The 20,321-nt window shown below is 50.1% G+C and overlaps 1 long non-coding RNA gene across 1 annotated transcript; it reads left to right on the forward strand.

Moving 5' to 3' along the window:
• Positions 1-1,645: 1,645 nt before the first annotated feature.
• On the forward strand, positions 1,646-12,650 carry LOC112613374. Its single transcript, XR_003117446.1, has 3 exons — positions 1,646-1,696; positions 3,463-3,599; positions 11,081-12,650. It is a non-coding gene; the product is annotated as an uncharacterized LOC112613374 (long non-coding RNA).
• Positions 12,651-20,321: the final 7,671 nt, after the last annotated feature.

The raw sequence follows: 20,321 nt of genomic DNA on the forward strand, positions 1-20,321 counted from the left end.
AAAAATATATATATATATATATATAAAATCTCACTCCACAGAAAAACTCATTGCTACCATTTGTGAGTTCAGTACATAGATAGTATTTTATGTATATGTTTAGTAGTTCACATTATATCATGAGTATGTCATTTAAAATATTTTTTAAAGTTTTAACTAAAAAAATTTGTTTTAGAGATAGGGTCTTGCTCTGTCACCCAGGTCGAGTGCAGCAGCACCATCACGGCTGCCTGAAGCCTTGAATTGAGCTCAGGTGATCCTTCTGCCTCAGCCTCCCAAGTAGCTGGGACTGCAGGCATGCACCTCCACGCCCGGCTAAGTATTTTAATTTTTCAAGAGATGGGGTCTTGCAATGTTGTCCAGACTAGTCTTAAACTCCAGGTGTCAAGCGATCCTCCCACCTTGGCCTCCCAAGTTGATTTTTTTTAAAAGATATGATCTCACTCTGTCATCTGGGCTGCAGTACAGTGACGCAGTCTTAGCTTACTGTAGTCTCGACCTCCCAGGCTCAAGAAGCCCTCCCACCTCAGCCTCCTGAGTAGCTGGGACCACAGGTGTGCACTGCGACTGGCCAATTTTTTGTATTTTTTGTAGAGATAGGGTTTCACCATGTTTCCCAGGCTGATCTCGAACTCCTGAGCTCAAGCGCTCCACCCACCTCAGCCTTCCAAAATGCTGGGATTGCAGGCATAAGCCACCATGCCCAGCTATTTTATTTTATTATTATTATTATTTTAAATGATTGTTTTCAAAAAGGCTGTACCAATTTGGGTTCCCACGAGAAGACGTGGATAGGTGAATTTTTAAACGAGCACTGTGGCCCTCATCAACCTGGACGCACACTCTGGTCTCTAAGGGATGAAACAGCTGTGCTGGGAGGGAGCTCCTCTGAGAGGGTGGTCAGAAGAGCCCCCAGGCACCACCTCCACCACGAAAGGCACCCCTCTCCTCTACAGCTTAGATAACCAGCTGCATTTCCTAACAGTGAGCACCAGGGGGCACCACATACCAAAGGAAAGTGGTCCAGACCGTGAGACCGCGCATTAGACCTCTTAAGAGAGAACGTTTTTTTTTTTTCTTAGCCTGGGGTCCTCCAAGGCAGAGAGAAGCCCAACTCTCCTGGCTTCCTTGACATTCTCCTTACCTGACGTCCTGCAGCCTCTTGGGAGACTCTCGGAGGTACCCATAGGAGGCTGTGGGAGACAGAGGGTCATGTCCAGAAGGGAAATGGCAGTGTATGGCGTCACAGTAAGAGCTGGGGCAGCTTCCCCGTTGTGCCTTTGATGTCTTTGCACCACCATTCCAAGCCTCAGTTTTTCTCATGTGTCAAATGGGTGTGACAATTTCCTGCCTCGCTTTACTCTGTGTGTGTGTGCATGCACGTGTGCGTGTGTGTGTAACTTATGCTTTGAAAGTGCTTTGAAAAAGCAAAGTGTCTTGAGAAGTCCTAAGGATGTCTGCTGAGTTGAGACTAGGGTGTAGGGGGTGATGTGTTTGGCTGTGTCGCCACCCAAATCTCATCTTGAATTGAAGCTCCCATAATTTCCACGTGTTGTAGGAGGGACCTGGTGGAAGATAGTTGAATCATGGGAGCAGTTTCCCCCATATTGTTCTCATGGTAGTGAATAAGTCTTATAAGATCTGATGCCTTTTGCCTTCTGCCATGATTGTGAGGCCTCCCCAGCCACGCAGAACTGTGAGTCCACTAAACTTCTTTTTCTTTGTAAATTACCCAGTCTCTGGTCTTTATTAGCAGCCTGAAAACGGACTAATATGGGGATAAGGGCACATGGAACAAGATTGGTTACTACATTAGTCCAGGGAAGACAGTGGTGATGGCAGCTGTGAAGGTGGTGAGTCGTGGCTGGATTCTGGATATATTTCAAGGGGAGAACCAGTGAGATGTATTGAAAGATTTGATGTCGGGAGTGAGAGAAAAAGGGGGTCAAGGGTGATACTAAGGCTTTTTGTCTTGAGCCAACAAAGACTAGAGATGCCTTTTACCTAGTGGGGAAGATGGTGGAGGGATGGTTTGGAGGTACATATCAAGAATTCCATATTTGGACATGATACATTTGAGATGCCTTTTAGGTCATTGAGTGATTGAGTAAAGACAGAGGTCAGAAAACTGAGCCTTAGGCTGGGCTCAGTGGCTCACGTCTGTAATCCTAACACTTTAGGAGACTGAGATGGGAGGATCACCCAGGAGTTTGAGACCAGCCTGGGCAACATAGGGAGACCCTATCTCTACAAAAAATTTTAAAAAATGTTAGTGAGATGTGGTGGCACACATCTGTGGTCCCAGCTACTTGGGAGGCTGAGGTAGGAGAATCACTTGGGCCTGGGAGGTTGAGGCTGCAGTGAGCTGCGATCACACCACTGCACTCCACCCTGGGAAACAGGGCAAGACCCTGTCTCAAAAAAAAGATTTAGCCTTGATTCCTTTTCTCAGGGTCCTATAAGGATCACAGTATACAATAGATTGGACTAGATCGGAGATCAAAACATAACACACACATGCAGCCACATCCCTTCCAGTGCCTCTGGCAGACGCCACAAATTCATCACAGCACTCAGGAATCCTCTCAACCCAGAGCTCTAGGCAGCCTCTACCAACCGGGTGGAGATGATACAAAAATGAAAACTCTCCATCATCCTGCACTGGGCGAGAGACCCAGGAATGCGGTTAAAACCATGCGCTTTTGTGCTAGAGAGACCCGGGTTGGGTAGCTAATCTAGCTACCAGCTAACTTGAAACTTCAGAAAAAAACTGTTTCTCAGTTTCTTCATGTGAAAAATTGGATTAATAGTAGTTCCTATCTCATAGGGCTATTGTGAACATTGAATGAGATCATCCAATAAAATTATTTAGCATAGTGCCTGGGACACAGTCACCTCTTCATCAGTAAAAGCGGCAGCAGCAGCAGTAATAGTTCTTGTTGGATGGTGTTACTCCAGCTTGAACATTCCAGATACATCCGTCTTATGTTCTGTTTCTGACATTGGACAAATAGTGTAATGTTGGGGTTGTCCAGCAGGAGGCACTGCTGACATGTACTTCTCTATTGCCCACAGAGGTCCAGGAAGTGGGAGGCAGTTTTCCCTGGAGCAGTGTCCTCTGATGATTGCCCTGGCAGAGGCCTCGGCTTTTCCTCCTGGTACAGTAAACCAAGCTCTTGGCTCCTCCCAGACAGCAGTGTCTCAGCTTTCTTCCTGGGTCTGGTCCTCTCTTCTCAGATCCTGTTCCTGGCCTTCTCCTGCTTATAGGCTCCAGCCAAGCCGCTGAATCTGGCAACCCAGGCCCTGGCCAACCTTTCCTTCTTGTCCAGTCCCTCAGTGGCCGCCAAGTTCCCCAAAGCCAGCAGGCACATGCAGGACGTGCCTGCTTGGAAACGGTGTCCTGCGTCCTCTCTCTTCCCCTTCAACTCTGTAAAATCCCTTTTTCCGACTCTTCCTCTTCAGAGATGGAGCCGAGCAGGACTAACCCTGCTGTGCAGATGGAACAAAAGGCAGGGACCTGTTCCACGATGCTTCCAAGCTCAGATCACATCGAGCTAAAGGGGAACCTGGGAGGTGGGTCTCCTGAGCCTCAGGCACAGGTGAGTCACTCACCACTCAGATCGCACTCATCTTCAGACTCAGGTGTTTACTGGGTGCTCACTGGGCATCTTCTGTCTCTCGGCCCTGTCAGGGCTTGACCAAGATGAAGGGAGACTGTGCTGAGCTTCTGGAGGCTGAGACTGTGCTGGGCCTTGGGAGGCTGAGACAGGGGCTGGGCCTCGAGAGTGGGAGAGGGGGCCTGAGCCTCAGGAGGCTGAGATGGGACTCGGCTGGGGGATGGCTGCTGTGGATCATAGGAGATAGACAGTTCTACCTACCCTGCAATAGGGGATGGGCATCCAGGGTGCTGTCAGAGGACAGATTTCTGGATGCTCGTGGAGACCCATGAAGCCACAGGCTCCCTAAAAGCACGTGTCTTTTTAAAAGGGTCCATCTTGGATCCATCTTTCCCCATGCTCACCGTTGAACATGATTCCCCAGCCCTCTACAGCCTCAATATCCCTTTCTTGGCCAAACAGAATCTCTTTCCTGATTCCCCCATCCGCCCCAGGGCATACATCCCCACCTCCCACACACCCCTGCTGCACACACCCCCCTGCAGCTTGGCATCAGGTGAACTCCTGGGAAGGCCCTGGAAAGGACCCAGCAGGTGGGGGAGCAGCCTCTGAACCACCTCCCTTTCTTCCCTGTGCCCTCCTGCCTCAGCCACCATCTCCTTCCATGTACCCCTCCCTTCATTCTTCCTCTTGGCGTGGCATCCACAGCCTACAGAATATCTGTCCCCAACCCTTATCACTGTCCACTCCCAGCCTGAGTTTTATATAAGGAAGATGCCAGGACTTATCGCTTGATAAACTCCAGCGTGCCTTTGCCTCCCTCCCTCCCTCCTGCATACGAAATCTGCAATCTTTGGCATGTGTTTGTTACACAGAATGCCACCAGTGGGTCATCAGCTGTCGCTGTGAACAAACAAGAAAAAGAAAATGCAAAGCAGGCCGCTGCTCGGTGCGCCGATGCCCCAAACCACAATGGCACACCTGGTGGTTTTCCGTGGAAGGCGGCCTGGGTTCAGCCCACGTGTTGGCCTGGGGACATCGCATGAGTCAGCTGAGGTGGATAGTCGATCTTATTTATGGTGATAAAAATACCTCTCTTTTTCCTTTACATAAAAGCAATACACATTAGCTGTAGAGTAATTAGAACTAGAAACTTTAGCTACAACAAACAAAAACCAAAGGCATACCTATAACGCCTCCCCTCCCCCCCAACCCACTCACGCTCCTAGAAATGATCACTGTGGGCTGCCTGGGAGGTGCGTGCAGACCACACGCCTTTTTTTTTTTTTTTTTCACTTATACAAAATGAGCTCATACTGTACATATTGTTTTATAACCTGCCTTTTTTGTTGAACTTTTATTTTGAGTAAAAATTGCTAACATTTCTTTAGACTTACTGTGGGCCAGCCCTGTGCCAAGACCTTTGCTTGTACATCAAGGATGTCATTTAGTCAACCCTAAGAGGTCAACTATTTACTGCCCCCATTTTACAGAGAGGACATCAGAGGGTCGAGTATTCTGTCTAGCCCAAGAGGCGGTAAGAGGTGGAAATCCTTGGTCCGGGAGGCAGAAGGCTCCAGCGCCTCAGTGACTGACAAGTCCCTCAATAGTTCAGGCCCTCGGGCTTCTCATCTGTAAAGTAAAGGGGGCTGGGGCTGGGCCAGAGCAGCCTTCTCTACCGGGAAGGGGGCAGCAGACCCCACTCCCACTTACAGAGGCCACCCCCTCTGAGGCCTGCCTTCCTCCTCATTCTGAGTCTGACGCCCACTAAACCTCATGCCAAGCACTGTTCTAAGTACTAACGAGCTGAGCTACGTATTCTTTCTTTCTTTTTTGTTTCTTTTTTAGAGACTGGGTCTTTCTCTGTTGCCCAGGCTAGAGTGCAGTGGTGCAGTCACAGCTCTCTGCAGCCTCAGCTTCCTAGGCTCAAGTAATCCTTCCACCTCGGCCTCCCAAGTAGCTCAAACTACATGCATGCTTCACCATGCCCAACTGATTTTTTTTTGAGACGGAGCCTTGCTCTGTCACCCGGGCTGGAGTGTGGTGGCATGATCTCTGCTCAGTGCAACCTCCACCTCCCAGTTCAAGGGATTCTCCCCCCTCTGGAGTAGCTGGGATTACAGGCAGGCACCACCACACCTGGCTACTTTTTGTATTTTTAGTAGAGGCGGGGTTTCACCATGTTGGCCAGGCTGGTCTTGAACTCCTGACCTCAAATGATCTGCCTGCCTTGGCCTCCCAAAGTGCTGGGATTACAGATGTGAGCCACCACGCCCGGTCCCAGCTAAGTTTTTTAATTTTTTATTTTTGTAGAAACAGGGTCTTGCTATGTTGCCCAGGTTGGTCTTGAACTCCTGGCCTCAAGCAGGTCTCTCACCTTGGCCTCCCAAAACACTGGGATTACAGGCATGAGCCACTGCACCTGGCTGGTAGGTGTTATTTCTGTCCCCTTTGTACACAAGAGGAAACTGAGGCACAGAGAGCTAAAGTAACTTGCCCAGCGTCATTCCATTAATGGGGGCAGAGTGAGGACCCAAACTCAAACTCTTCTGACCGCAGAGATTGTGTTCTTAACCATTACCAGTTGCTTTGCAGCATTGCTCTCCCCGCAGGAAGGAAAACATTTTGACATATGTGTTCCTGTGACTCAGGAAACATATATATCGATATTTAACTGAAATAAACATTTCCCAAAGTAAAAACATATCCTTACTATGCAAGATGCCCTCTAATCAATTAAAAGAAAAATCTGGCAACAGCCACTGCAAGTCTTGCAAGACTCGTGACCTGTAGTTTGAAAATCAGTGCTAACCCTATCCCTCTCTGCCCTAGGGGAACCCTCTTTATTGGGTCCAAAGGCTTTCGCTCGATCCTAGGAAGCAGCTGGCATAGGGACTGCGACCCCATTTCAGAGGAGAGGGAAGTGAGGACCAGAGAAGGGTAGGGCAGGTCCTGCTGAGGTCACACAGAGAGGACTAGAATTAAGATCTAGAAACAGGCAGATGGCAAACCTGGGCAAAGCCGGCCTTCCACGCAGGGAGCTTTCTTCAACACAGCCCCTGTCATGTTGGTAATTACCCCTTATTGAGCACCTACCCTTTGCAGGGTGTCACATACAAGGCTTAGCTCAGTTAATCTTCAAAGCAACCCAGGCAACAGAGAGTTAGGAGCCCCATGGTATAGAGGTGGCAGCTAAAGCTCAGAGAGGTGGAGTGACCAGGCTGAGGCCACAGAGGGTGCAGGAAGCCGTGTCTGGTTTTGGCCCCACTGTGTTTCTAGAATCAAGCTCAGGGTCTGAAACATGACAGGGCTCAGGAAACATGTGTGTCTGTCTGACTCCAAAGGCTTCTCTTTCTGCCGTTGCTCTGCGGTTCCCACTAGCCCCTTTTCTGGGAGGCATGGCCCTGGGGCGGGGCAGGCGCCAAGGTGCTTGGAGGCTTGCTGGGCGAGGGTCCCTGGAGTGACACTCTTCGCTGAGTTTCGGTTCCAGGTCCCTGCATGCTTGCCTGGTCCTGCCCTGTCAGCTGAGAGGGAGGGCGGGAGGGATCTAGACCGCTCCCCTGGGCTGGGGTGGAGGAACCCGCCTGGCGCCTGGGCTCACACGGCCTCTCCCACCCCCCCGACGCTCCAGGCTCACCTCTCACTCCCAGACTGGCTCTGGGTCTCCCAGGGGGGCCAGAGAAAGGCCGGTCCTACCTCCAGCCTGAGTTTGATTCCCATCCCTGGGGCTCCCTCTCACTTCCCCAGCCCCAGGCACAGGCAGTTCCTCCCCCTTCCCCATAAGAGAAGTGGTTGTGGGTGAGAGGGTTGAGTCTCAGGGTTAACCCCAGGGCTGAGCAAACAGACTTGGTCTTGCACTCTGTTCCTTTTGGGCTGTGCACTGTCGGTGAGTCTCCAGTCCCCACCCCCAAGGTACAGTCCCTCAGGTAGCCCTACCTTCCCTGAGCAGGAAGGGGTCTGAGCTCCTAGCAGGAAGCCCAGAGCTGACTCAGGAGATGGTTCTAGACCTGGGAGGGGAGGAGGGGAAGGAAGGAGGAGAGCTAGAGGCCAGGGCAGAAAGCCAACAGCTGGCTTGGACAGGGCATTGTGTGGTTTGGAAGGTGCCATGTGTCCCAGGGGAGTGGCATTTTCACCTCCACCCTCCTCTCTGCCCATCTGGACCCCACCCCTCCACTTTAGCTGGCTCCACACTCCCTCCCTGCAGGAAGCCTTCTCAGGTGGACACCACCCCACACTGCCTGGCATCACTTTGCATCCCCTGGGAGGGAGGGAGGTGAGGCTGAGACGAAGCCCAGTGATACCTCACAAGTGTGAGCCTCCGCATCGTAGACGCCCTCTTCCAACCCAGGAGCAAAATGCTGGATCCCTCTTTGGAAATGGCCTCAATTTGCAGGTGAAATACCCACACACACATACACACACGCACGCACACACACATGCACACACACCCCTATCATTACTGGGGAATCCTATCTTGGTTTTGGCTAGGAACAGATGTTTCCAAATTAAATTCTGGAGGATGTCCATCCATTTTTACCCACCCACCTAACCGTCCTACCTCAGATAGATTTGGGATCACACGATTTAAGGATTAAATGATACAAATTCGATTTATCGAATGCAGACTTTCTCAGATCCTTTATAGTTAATGCACATTGTGAATCTCTGAGCATCTGTAGTTTCCCAAATTTGCTTGACCTTAGAATTTTTTTTTTTTTTTTTTGAGATGAAATTTCGCTCTTGTTGCCCAGGCTGGAGTGCAATGGTGCGATCCCGGCTCACCACAACCTCCGCCTCCCGGGTTCAAGTGATTCCCCTGCTTCAGACTCCTGAGTAGCTGGGATTACAGGCATGTGACACCACACCCGGCTAACTTTGTATTTTTAGTAGAGACGAGGTTTCTCCATGTTGGTCAGGCTGATCTCAAACTCCCGACCTCAGGTGATCTGCCCGCCTTGGTCTCCCAAAGTGCTGGAATTACAGGCGTGAACCACTGCGCCTGGCCTTGTTTTTTTTTTTTATATATAGTAGAGCATCTCTTTGGTCTAGAATGCTATTGAGCACCGATTGAGAAATGCTAGGATACAGAATATTCTAGAAAGTGCAGACCCACCTTAGCAATGAGTTGTAATTATAATAACACAACGTACTTCCATGGACTGGGGGCTTACTCTATGTCAGACTTTTATGTGCTAGATATTAGCCCATTCTCAAAACAGATGGTGAGACAAGCATTATTCTGGAAGGAGGGAAGAATATCTAGGTCATTTGGGTGAGGTAATTTACCATAAGCTGCCAAGCTATGGATCTTGCATTACCTGAGTGATATTTCAAATATTTATTGCCCTAGATAGCACAGGCACTGACCCATGTACTGGAGATGGGAATGTGCCGAGATCCCCCGGTGGGCTGGGCATTAGCCCTTCAGTCACTGGATTGTGGAGAGGTCTGGAAGGCTTGAGGGTAGGGGATAGTACCCCTGGAGAATCAAGAAGGTTGAGAGACCCTTGGGGGACTCAGGACAGCAGCTGCTTACGAACCAGTTTGGAAGCATTTCAATATTTTGCCAACTTTGTGGATGTCCCGGTGCTGACTGTAGGCCCGGACCGGACCACCGTAAACACCCTTCCTGCCCGCTGGGAGGAAGCAGAATGCTGGGTTCTGTCCAGCAGCACATTTTGGTTTCACTTGCAAACTGAGAAACAACCCAGGGTAAAGATTAGGCAGATATGGGTGTGAATCCCAACTCAGATTCTTTCTAGGCACATGGCTTTGCTTTGGACAACTTCTGGCCCTTTCTGAATCTCAGTTTCTTTACCTGTAAAGTGGGGAAACGTATTGCTCGCCTCATTGGGTTTTTGTGAGGATTAAATGAGGTGTTACCTGTGAAGCCCAGCACCTGGTATATGTTGATTGCCCTGCAAGTCAGAGCTCTCACCAATAAGGACTGTTGATGTTAATTGTCAACAAAATTGTGAGCTGTTTCAGCCGTTTGTTGTTGTTTTGTTTTTTCGAGACAGAGCCTCGCTCTGTCGCCCAGTCTGGAGTGCCATGGCCCAATCTCGGCTCACCGCAACTTCTGTCTCCTGGGTTCAAGCAATTCTCCTGCCTCAGCCTCCCGGGTTGCTGGGATTACAGGTGCCCGCCACCATGCCCAACTAATTTTTTTGTATTTTTAGTAGAGATGGAGTTTCACCACGTTGGCCAGGCTGGTCTTGAACTCTTGACCTCAAGAGATCCATCCCCCTCAGCCTCCCAAAGGGCTGGGATTCCAGGCATGAGCCACTGTGCCCAGCTCAGCCTTTCTTTCGGGAAGAGAGCATAGGTTTGGGACTTTTCATCTGCCAAATCCTTCTTTCTAGACACTGTCAGACTGTAGATTGAGCAATGAAACTGGAAGGTAACATGAGAAATATGACCATGAGCAGCTTCAAGTTGTTGTTAGATTGGCTTCTGCAACATGCCACCTTGCACAGGTGCCTCATGAACTTGGACAGAAGTACATTTAGCCAATCAGAATGTAGCAATGGAGTGTTCCTGTATAGGTCATCCAATTAAAGTACAGCAATGTCCCTGGCTGTTTATCCAGTTAAAACTTGGCCATGTTCTGATCCTGTGCAGACTGCACAATAAGGACTTGGATCTGTCATGTGCTGGTCAATCACACAGAGCTGCTGGTTTGATCTCTGCCAGAGCTGAGTTATCATCATGAGTTAAGAGAGCTCTTTAAGGCCAGGCTCCATGGTTTGCACCTGTAATTCCAGCATTTTGGGAGGGCAAAGCAGGAGGATAGCTTGAGGACAGGAGTTCAAAACCAGCCTGGGCAACACAGTGAGACTCCTGTCTCTACAAAAAATAAAAAATAAAAAAAAATAGCCAACCGGGCATGGTGGCTCACGCCTGTAATCTCAGCACTTCAGGAAGCCGAGGCAGGCAGATCATGAGGTCAGGAGTTTGAGACCAGCCTGACCAATATGGTGAAACCCCGTCTCTCCTAATAATACAAAAAATTAGCCAGGCATGGTGGTGTGTGCCTGTAGTCCCAGCTACTCGGGCGGCTGAGGCAGGAGAATTGCTTGAACCTGGGAGGTGGAGGTTGCTGTGAGCTGAGATTGCGCCACTGCACTCCAGCCTGGGTGACAGAGTTAGACTCCATCTCAAAAAAATAAAAAATAAAAATAAAAAATTAGCCGAGGGTGGTGGGACACACCTGTAGTACCAGCTACTCAGAAGGCTGAGGTGGGAGGATCTCTTGAGCCTGGAGTTCGAGGCTGCAGTGAGCTGTGATTGCATCACTGCACTCAGCCTGGGCAACAGAGTGAGACCCTGTCTTAAAAAAAAAAGCAAATTAATATTAATACTTAATAATAAAATTACTTGTGTTGTTTATAACAAATAGTATTTGTTTTATTATTTCCTTGACAAAAACACTTTTTAAAATGACCTATGCCCTTTGTGAGAAGGTCTCTGGAAAGGACATGCACTGGTTAGAAAATTGGGAACGGTTTATTTCAAACAACAAAAGCAGCCCACAGTCCTCATGTGGACCTTTGCAGAGGGCCTCACAGCCAGCAACTTCCTCTGACCCCTGGGTGTCCTCGACCAGGCCCTTCTCAGTGGGAGCGGCCGTGGCTATTTGTGAGTGAGCTGCCTGCCCATTGCCCATGGGTCAGTCCATGGGTGGTTTGGGTCCTCTGGCCAGGGTGGCACCTACCTCAAGGCCAGTCACCTGGAGATAGGGGCCAGGTTGTGCAGACTTGCCACCCGCTTCCTGGAGCAAAGAGTTGGGCGTGATCCCCAGAGGAGATGTACACATAGCATACTCCCATTCCAGCTAACGGCCCCAGCATTCTTATGGCTGTCCAGATGAGGCCTGGTTAATTACTGACCAGTGGACGGCGGTGACTGAATCCCCGGCAGAAGCTGTTGCGTCTAAACAGTCCAGGGGGTCCTTGCAGCCTGGGGGCCAGTTTCTTTTTGCCCACCCTGCAAAGAGGTAGCATTCACCATTAACCACAGAAAGAAGGATTTGTGTTCAGTTCAAGGAAGTCTTACAGTTCTCCAGGGGTGTCCGGACTCTGAGATGGGGCCTCGGGAGCCACAGTTTCTTCTGCACAGCAGAGAAGCCTGCCTGCCCAGCTCAGCATGATCCAGCTTCAGAGGCGGAGCACCAATGGACGGGGTGTTTGGTCAGTGAGCAGAAGGTAGCATGTGTGGCTGGCTCCCTAGGCAAGTAACTCTCCCTGCCTGGCCTCGGTGTCCCTGTGTGTCAGATGGGGATGCTGGAAGACATGATTTCCAGGGTCCCTCAGTCCTTGCTTTTAGGCCTCATCCCCCTTGTCTGGCCATGTGCAATGCTCCCTCTGCTCCTCAACCAACACCCTCTTTCTTAACCAGACAGGCATCCTCTTGACCCTACTCCCCTCCCCTCCTCCACAAAGCCTTCTCCACTTTCCTTCTCCTGTGCACGCTCTGTCCAAGCTGCAAGATCTGACTAAATCACTTCTCCAGGAAATCTGAAGCCACCTCTGGCTACATCAATGCTCATGAATCTCCCTGTCTCTGGGTGGTTCCACATGCAAAGCCAGAACCTCTGAACTTCTTCCAGGTTTCTGGAAGAATAACAGTTAATACTAGATAGCACTGCCTGTGTGCCAGGAGCTGGAGCAAACGCCAGGCACATGTTAACACATGTCATCCTCACAGCTCTGCTCTTATTCCCGATTTACAGATGAAGAAAGTGAGTCCGGAGGGGTTAAACAACTTGCCCACAGACACACAGCCAGTATGTGGTGGCTGTAGTTGGCTTCAGAACCGTGCTGCCCAGGAGGGCAGCCTCCAGCCCTGAGTGGCCACTGAGCACTAGAGATGTGGCTGGTGTGAACTGAGACGTGCCGTGAGTGTGTAATGGACACCAGGTTTTGAATGGTTGGTGTGACAAAAAGAATGTACTATATCACATTAAGATTCTTATATTGATTTCATGGTGACATATTTTCCATATATTGAGTTAAATAAAATACATTGTTAACATTAATTTCACTCCTATCTTTACTTTTTGATATGGCTACAAGAGAATTTAAAATTATATAGTTAAAAATTAGGGTTAGAATTATGTAGTTAAAATTACGTAGACAGTGCAGTTCTAAAATCTGTGTGCATAAGCACTCTGCTGTACTGCCTGTCTCTTGGGTAAAGGTGGCGATAGTGGTGATGGGGGTAGTGACGGCAATAGAGGTGGTGATAGAGGTGGTGATAGAGGTGGTAATGAAGGTGGTGAGGGTGATAGAGGTGGTGATGGAGGCGGTGAGGGTGACGGAGGTGATGGAGGTGGTGATGGAGGTGGTGATGGTGATGGAGGTGGTGATGGAGGTGGCGATAGATGTGGTGATGGAGGTGATGAGGGTGATAGAGGTGGTGACAGAGGTGGTGATGGAGATGGTGAGGGCGATGGAGGTGGCGATAGAGGTGGCGATGGAGGTGGTGAGGGTGATGGAGGTGGTGATGGAGGTGGTGATGGAGGTGGTGATAGAGTTGGTGATAGAGGTGGCGATGGAGGTGGTGAGGGTGACAGAGGTGGTGAAAGAGTGGTGATGGAGGTGGTGATGGAGATGATGATAGAGGTGGTGAGGGTGATAGAGGTGATGATAGAGGTGGTGAGGGTGACGGAGGTAGTTATAGAGGTGGTGATGGAGATGGTGATGGAGGTGGTGAGGGTGATGGAGGTGGTGAGGGTGATGGAGGTAATGTTAGAGGTGGTGATGGAGGTGGTGATGGTGGTGGTGATGGACAGAGGTGGTTATGTGATAGAGGTGGTGATGGAGTTGGTGATGGTGATAGAGGTGGTGAGAGGTGGTGATGGTGATGGAGGCAGTGACAGAGGTGGTGATGGTGATAATGAGAGAGGTGGTGATGGAGGTGGTAAGGGTGATGGAGGTGTTGATGGTGATGGAGTTGGTGATGATGATGGAGGTGGTGATGTTGATGGTGATAGAGGTGGTGACGGTGATGGGGGTGATGATGGAGGAGATGGTAGAGGTGGTGATAGTGGTGAGGTTGATGGGATGTTACTGGTAGTGGGGTGAATGATAGATGAAGCCATCTTACTATGCCCTGAATGTTTGTGTGCCCCCAAAATTTATATGTTGAAACCTGAACACCAGTGTGAGGATATTAGGGTATTAGGAGGAGGGCCTTGGGGAGTAATTAGATCATGAAGGCATAGCCCTCATGAATGGGATTAGTGCCATTATAAAAGAGGCCCCAGAGAACTCCCTTGCCCCTTCCGCCAGGTGGAGATGCTGTGAGGAACCATCATCTATGAACCAGAAAACAGGTCCTCACCAGATGCTGAACCTGCTGGCACCTTGGTCTTGCACTTCTAGCCTCCAGAACTGTCAAGTACAAATTGCTGTTGTTTGGAAGCCCCCCAGTTTATTAGCATTTTGTAATAGCATCCTGAACAGACTAAAACATCTCATTACAGCAGCTAATATTTTAAAAGCATGCACCTAGTGAACAAAATATGCTGTGCACCTACTGTGTGCATTTTGCTGAAAAATACATGTCCACTGTAAAAAAGTGCAAACAATACAGAGAAAGTGAAAGTTTCTCTGTATTCTTTTATTCTTTTACTTCAGACATTGCCACTAGTTACAAGGGAGTACAGTCTTTCAGCCTTTTTTTGTTTTGTTTTTTGTTTTTGTTTGAGATGGAGTCTTGCTCTGTGGCCCAGGCTGGAGTGCAGTGGTGTGATCTTAGCTCACTGCAACCTCCACCTCCCAGATTTAAGTGATCCTCCTGCCTCAGCCTCCCGAGTAGCTGGGATCACGGGTGTCCGCCACCACGCCCAGCTAATTTTTGTGTTTTTAGTAGAGACGGAGTTTCACCATGTTAGCCAGGCTTGTCTTGAACTCCTGACCTCAAGTGGTCCACCCGCCTCGGCCTCTCAAAGTTTTGGGATTACAGGCGTGAGCCACTGTGCCCAGCCTTCCGGCCTTTTTATGTATACAGAAACATGAGGAAGATATATACTCAAAAATCAATGGTTTAATAATATTTATGCAGTTCTGTAACCTGTCTGTCACCTGGCAATCTGTCGTGTCTATTTTTCTCATCAGTACACGTGAATTTGTTTTATTCTTTTTACCAGCTGCATAGTATTCCCCTGCATAATTCTGTCAACGTCAATTGATGCTCACTCAAGTTGTTCCTAGTTTTTACTATTATAACCAGTGATACAATGAACATCTTGTATAGAGGTCTTTGAACTTTTGTGCCAGCATTGCTATAGGATCAAGTTGTAGAAGCAGAATTGCTTGACTAAAGTGTCTACACATTTGCTATTTTGCCTCAGATTGCAAATTGGTCCCTCAGAAATTACCCTCTTGAACATGCTATGTGCAAGTTCCTACTTCATCCTATTTTAGCTTCATCCACTTTTGCTAGGACAGGTGCAGTAGCCTGTGAACAGCCTTCCCACATTCCCCTTGCTCCCCTCCATCTTCTGTCCTTACAACAGCCAAAGTTGCTTTTTTGAAATACAAACCTGACTACAACATTACCTCCCACTTCCCCCAACCCAAACCTTTGGGGGCCACACTGCCTTTATGATAATGCTTTCCCATGCCCTGTGAGGCCCCACGGGACCTGGCCTCTGTTAACCTGGCCAGCTTCTCTGATGCATGCTTCCTCTCTACCTCTGCAGCCACGCCAGTTATGGAGTCTCCTGCACTCTGTTCTTTCCCACCTCAGGGCCTTTGCCTGAGCTGTATCTGCTGCCTGGAACACCCTTTCCAGCCCTCATCCTGCCCCTTGCTATTTGACTCCTGCTTATCCTTTACCTCTTAGTCCAAAGGGCACTTCCTCAGTGAAGCCCTCCCTGATCTGAAGCTTAGACTAGTCCCTCAGGGGATGCCATCCCTCCTTCAACACACCTTTTGCTATTGGTGAGTACATGTTTGTCTGTGTGATTATCCTCCTCCTTGAAGGAAAGGGTCACTCCCCACAGTACCCCCAGGCCCCAGAGCAGTGTCTGGTTCCCAGACACTCAGTAAAGATTTCTCCAGAACAATTTTTTAATCATATAATTGTTCATAAAATTTTGACCTACGAAATAGATTTTTATTTGACCCTCTCTGCAACCTTGCAAAGGAAGCAGGGCTTGCATTTTATAGAGGGGGAAACTGAGGCATTGAGAGGCAAACTTCTTCACCTGAAATCATTCAGCAGGTAAATGGCCAGGGCGCGAGACTCAAACAGAGCTCTCCCGATTCCAGCTCTTCCGCCGACATTTTTCACACCTGAGCTCACGTGGGGCCCCGAGTCCCTCCTTTACTATCTTCAGAAAATTCCATCTCTCTCAGCTTTTCTTTTGCTTCTCTTGCTACGTCTTCGATCTGGCCTTTTATGATTCTGAACAATAAGAGACTCACAGAGGTATTAGAGGGAGTCGGCCCCTTGCAGACGGGGCTCAGGTGCCTCATCTTACACACGACAGAACGGGGGTGCAGAGAGTGCCCATCACCTGCTCATGGGGATGCCCACAAAGCATGTTCATGCACCTAGTGAACAAAATATACTGCACACCTACTGTGTGCGGGTCCCTGCTCTCAGCACTGAGGACACAGCAGCAAACAAGAGACACTCAGTCCTTGATCTCAAGGAGCTGACATTCTACAGGGGAAAGACAATACATAAACTCAGTAATTTCAGAATATAATGTGTGTTATGGAGAATTTTTTTTTTTAAAGGAAAAAGGGATACAGAGTGACTGACCATAGTGGTCAAAGGGGTCTCTCTGAGGAGCTGACATTGAGGTGAGACATGAATGATGGGAAGGAGGGAGCCATCGAAAGTTCTGGAGAAAGAGCATTCTAGGGAGAGGAGAATGTTAATGCAGGGGGCACAGCCAGAAGCCCCAGGTGCCTCATGCACAGTGAACAAGGCTAACAGTGGGGGCTGAAGCAGAAGGAGAGGAGGGCAGGGGCCAGAGCAGACAAGATCTGGAGGCCATGGTGAGAACAGTGGCTTTTCCTCTATTGTGACATGAAGCCAACGGACAGTTCTGAGCAGGGGAGTCTTACAATCTGATTTGCATTCTTAAAATACTACTCTGGCTGCTGTGTGCAGAAGGGCTATAGAGGGGCAAGGGTGGACAAGATGGCACGTTAGAAGTGGTTGGTAGCACGGACCAGGCTGGTGGAGGTGGTAGAAGTGATGAGTTCGATGCGGGACATATTTTTACAGTGGACCCGGCCAGCCTCGGTGGCTCACGCCTGTAATCCTGACATTTTGAGAGGCCGAGGCTAATGGATCACTTAAGGTCAGGAGTTCGACACAAGCCTGACCAACATGTGAAATCCTATCTCTACTAAAAATACAAAATTAGCCAGGTATGGTGGCACATGCCTGTAATCCCAGCTACTTGGGAGGCTGAGGCAGGAGAATTGCTTGAACCTGGGAGGCAGAGGTTACAGCGAGCCAAGATTGTGCCATTGCACTCCAGTCTGGGCAACAAGAGCGAAACTCTGTCTCAAAATAAACAAATAAACAGTGGACCCATAAGAATTGCTGATGGACAGGATGTGGGGCGTGAGGGAAAGGAGATGAATCCAGGGTGCCTGCTGGGGTTTTGATCTGAGCACTTGGAGGGACGGGACGGCTGAGGCGCGCGTGGTGAGCAGGTATGAGGGGGTGGGGCTCAGATTTTGATTGGGGACTTGTGACGTTTGAGAGGTTAATGAGACACCCAGGTGGCCCAGGAGAATGGACAGGTGGGTCTGTAAATCTCGGCTGGGGCAGAGGTCCGGAGAGGTAAGCATTTGAGAGGCATCGATGTAGAAACAGGACAGGAAGGCCACCCGCCTGCTGACTCCCCGCCAGATGCTCCGTCCCTCTCTCTCACTCCTGCAGCCCTCCAGGCAGATCTCCCGGGAGCAGGCAGCCAGGTGGGCCCCTGCGGAGATGCAGGGCCCTGCCTTCTGCTTTCCCCTCCTGCCCTGGCTCTGGTCCCTTGGCAAACAGCCCCGAGCCTCCTGGGCTGCTAGATTTCAGAAAGGCGTTCCAGTTTGGCAAAGTAAACACAGTCGAGGAGAAAAGCAACACCTTGCAAAACAGCGCCAGGCCCCCAAAGGAGAATTTTCTTGGTCTTTTCTTTAACTTTCAGCACTGGCCTCAAGCCAAGAATGTGTCCTGTATTTTCTTCCTTGGTCTCTCCCCAGTGCCCACCCCATCCCTGGTGTCTAAGATCTCCAGGGCACTAATCTGCCAGCGTGAGAGCAGAGCGGCTATGCTGGGAAGCCCCGGAATGGCAGGTCCTCCTCTTTCCTCCCACAAAGCCCAGGGCTTCCAGCTCCTCAGGAGGGCAAAGAGGGTGGCTCTCGAGTGGGACTGCCTAGCTCTGAGCCCTGGCTTGGCTGCCTCCTGCACCTACAAGCCATGTGACCTCAGGCAAGTTACTTCCCTCTCCGTGCCTCAGTTTCCCACCCTGTAAAATGAGGATGATAGTGGTTCTACCTGATAGGCTTGCCTGAGGAATGAATGAGCTGCTATATGCAAAGCTTAAAATACCTGACAAGTAGGGAGGACTCCATAAATTATAGCAGTTCTTACGGTTGCCCTGGGCTTGGACAAGGTAAAGAACACAGGCCCAGAGGGGTGCTGCCTGAGTTCTAGGACCAGCTCCACCCCATACCACTCAATCCCTGAGTGCCTTGGGGAGGTCCTCTCTAGCAGAACCCCCCTCCCAGGATTGTGGGGCCTACAGGGTCTGTGCCTGGAACAGAGGCCTGAGTGCACAGTGGATGTTGACTGACGGAAAAACAGCGGTGCTTGCTTACCTGGGCTCCCTAAACCCAGTTCAGGCCTCCGACCTCAGCCCAGCCTGAGAGGGACTGTCAGGCTTTGCCCACATTCATCATGACGGTGCCTGAAATCCCACCATTATTGCTTCACTTCTTTGGCTTAAGACTTTGCCCTGGTTAAAATACAGAGAGCCCAGGAAAGGGTCACCCATCCAGTCTTCTGTCATTTGTCCCTAGTGTAAAGGAGTTTGTTAGCTGTTTTTCTGAGAGCAGGTATGGGAAGGGCAAGTATGCCCTCCCTCCAGGCCCTCCCCTCCTCTGCTTAGACCCTCTGGACTTCTGCTGCCTGCTGAGGGGAGTCCAGGCTCCCCAGCCCGGCCTGCAGCCCATATGGGGTCTGGTCCCCACGCGCCCCTTGTGCGCATTCCCAACAGGCACACGTGCCCCCATGGCCAGCCTGGACTTCTCCTTCCCACTCACTTGGGCTTTCTGGCTTTGGTGCCTTTGCTCATTCAAACCTTGCCATCAAAATTCCATCCCATTCCCCCACCCTACCATGCGGTTCTTTGCCTCTCTTGGAAGCTTTGTGTCAAAGCTTCTCAATCTCAGTATGCTCCTGACATTTGGGGAGAGATCATTCCTTTTTTTTTTTTTGAGATGGAGTCTTGCTCAGTCACCCAGGCTGGAGTGTAATGGCGCCATCTCAGCTCACTGCAACCTCTGCCTCCTGGGATCAAGTGATTCTCCTGCCTCAGCTTCTGGAGTAGTTGGGATTACAGGCACCCGCCACCAGGCCCAGCTAATTTTTGTATTTTTAGTAGAGATGGGGTTTCACCATGTTGGCCACGCTAGCCTCGAACTCCTGACCTCAATGATCTGCCCACCTGGGCCTTCCAAAGTGCTGCGATTACAGGCACCACCTCCTCAGGGGACTCCCCAGACCTAGGACCTTCTCCCTCAGCAAGTTGCTCTGTTCCTTTATCCCACTTTATTTTCTTTTTTTTTTTTTTTTTTTGAGACGGGAGTCTCGCTCTGTCGCCCAGGCTGGAGTACAGTGGCCGGATCTCAGCTCACTGCAAGCTCCGCCTCCCGGGTTTATGCCATTCTCCTGCCTCAGCCTCCCGAGTAGCTGGGACTACAGGCGCCCGCCACCTCGCCCGGCTAGTTTTTTGTATTTTTTTTAGTAGAGACGGGGTTTCACCGTGTTAGCCAGGATGGTCTCGATCTCCTGACCTCGTGATCCGCCCGTCTCGGCCTCCCAAAGTGCTGGGATTACAGGCTTGAGCCACCGCGCCCGGCTCCCACTTTATTTTCTTTGCAGCCTTTATCGTGATCAGAAACTATGCTCTCTGCTTACTCACTTCCTTGCCTCTTCATAGTCTTCCCCAACCAGAATGGTCAGCTTCTCATGCAGGGGACTCTGTCCTGTCTCCTGCTGCCCCCTCAGAGCCAAAAACTGTGCCTGGCACACAGTAGGCATCGGCGCCCGGCCTAGGGCGGGATCGTACTTGATTGTGGGAACCCTTCTGCTCATTGTAAGAGGTTTAGCACGTCTCTGGCTTCTACCCACTAAAAGCCAGCTGCATCTCTCCGGGATGACAAACAAACATGTCTCCAGACATTGCCAAATGTCCCCAGAGGATGGCAGTTGCAGGGGCCCCTGGTTGAGAACCACTCACTGATGTATAGTATATTGCAAAGGGACTGGGGCACCCGGGGTCGCACCTGGCCCTGCTCCTGCTGGCTTGTGCGGGAGCTGTGTGAGCCTTGGCTTCCTCAGTCACAAAGTGGGCATAAAAAAGCCTGTCTCACAGATGACATTGACGAGTGATCATTGCCGCAAAGCACCGCATCTCACTTTTAATAGGTGCTTGAAAAATTGAAGCTAAAATTCAAATGA

Source organism: Theropithecus gelada, chromosome 1 (assembly GCF_003255815.1).
Source record: "Theropithecus gelada isolate Dixy chromosome 1, Tgel_1.0, whole genome shotgun sequence".
NCBI classification, from domain to species: Eukaryota; Metazoa; Chordata; class Mammalia; order Primates; family Cercopithecidae; genus Theropithecus; species Theropithecus gelada.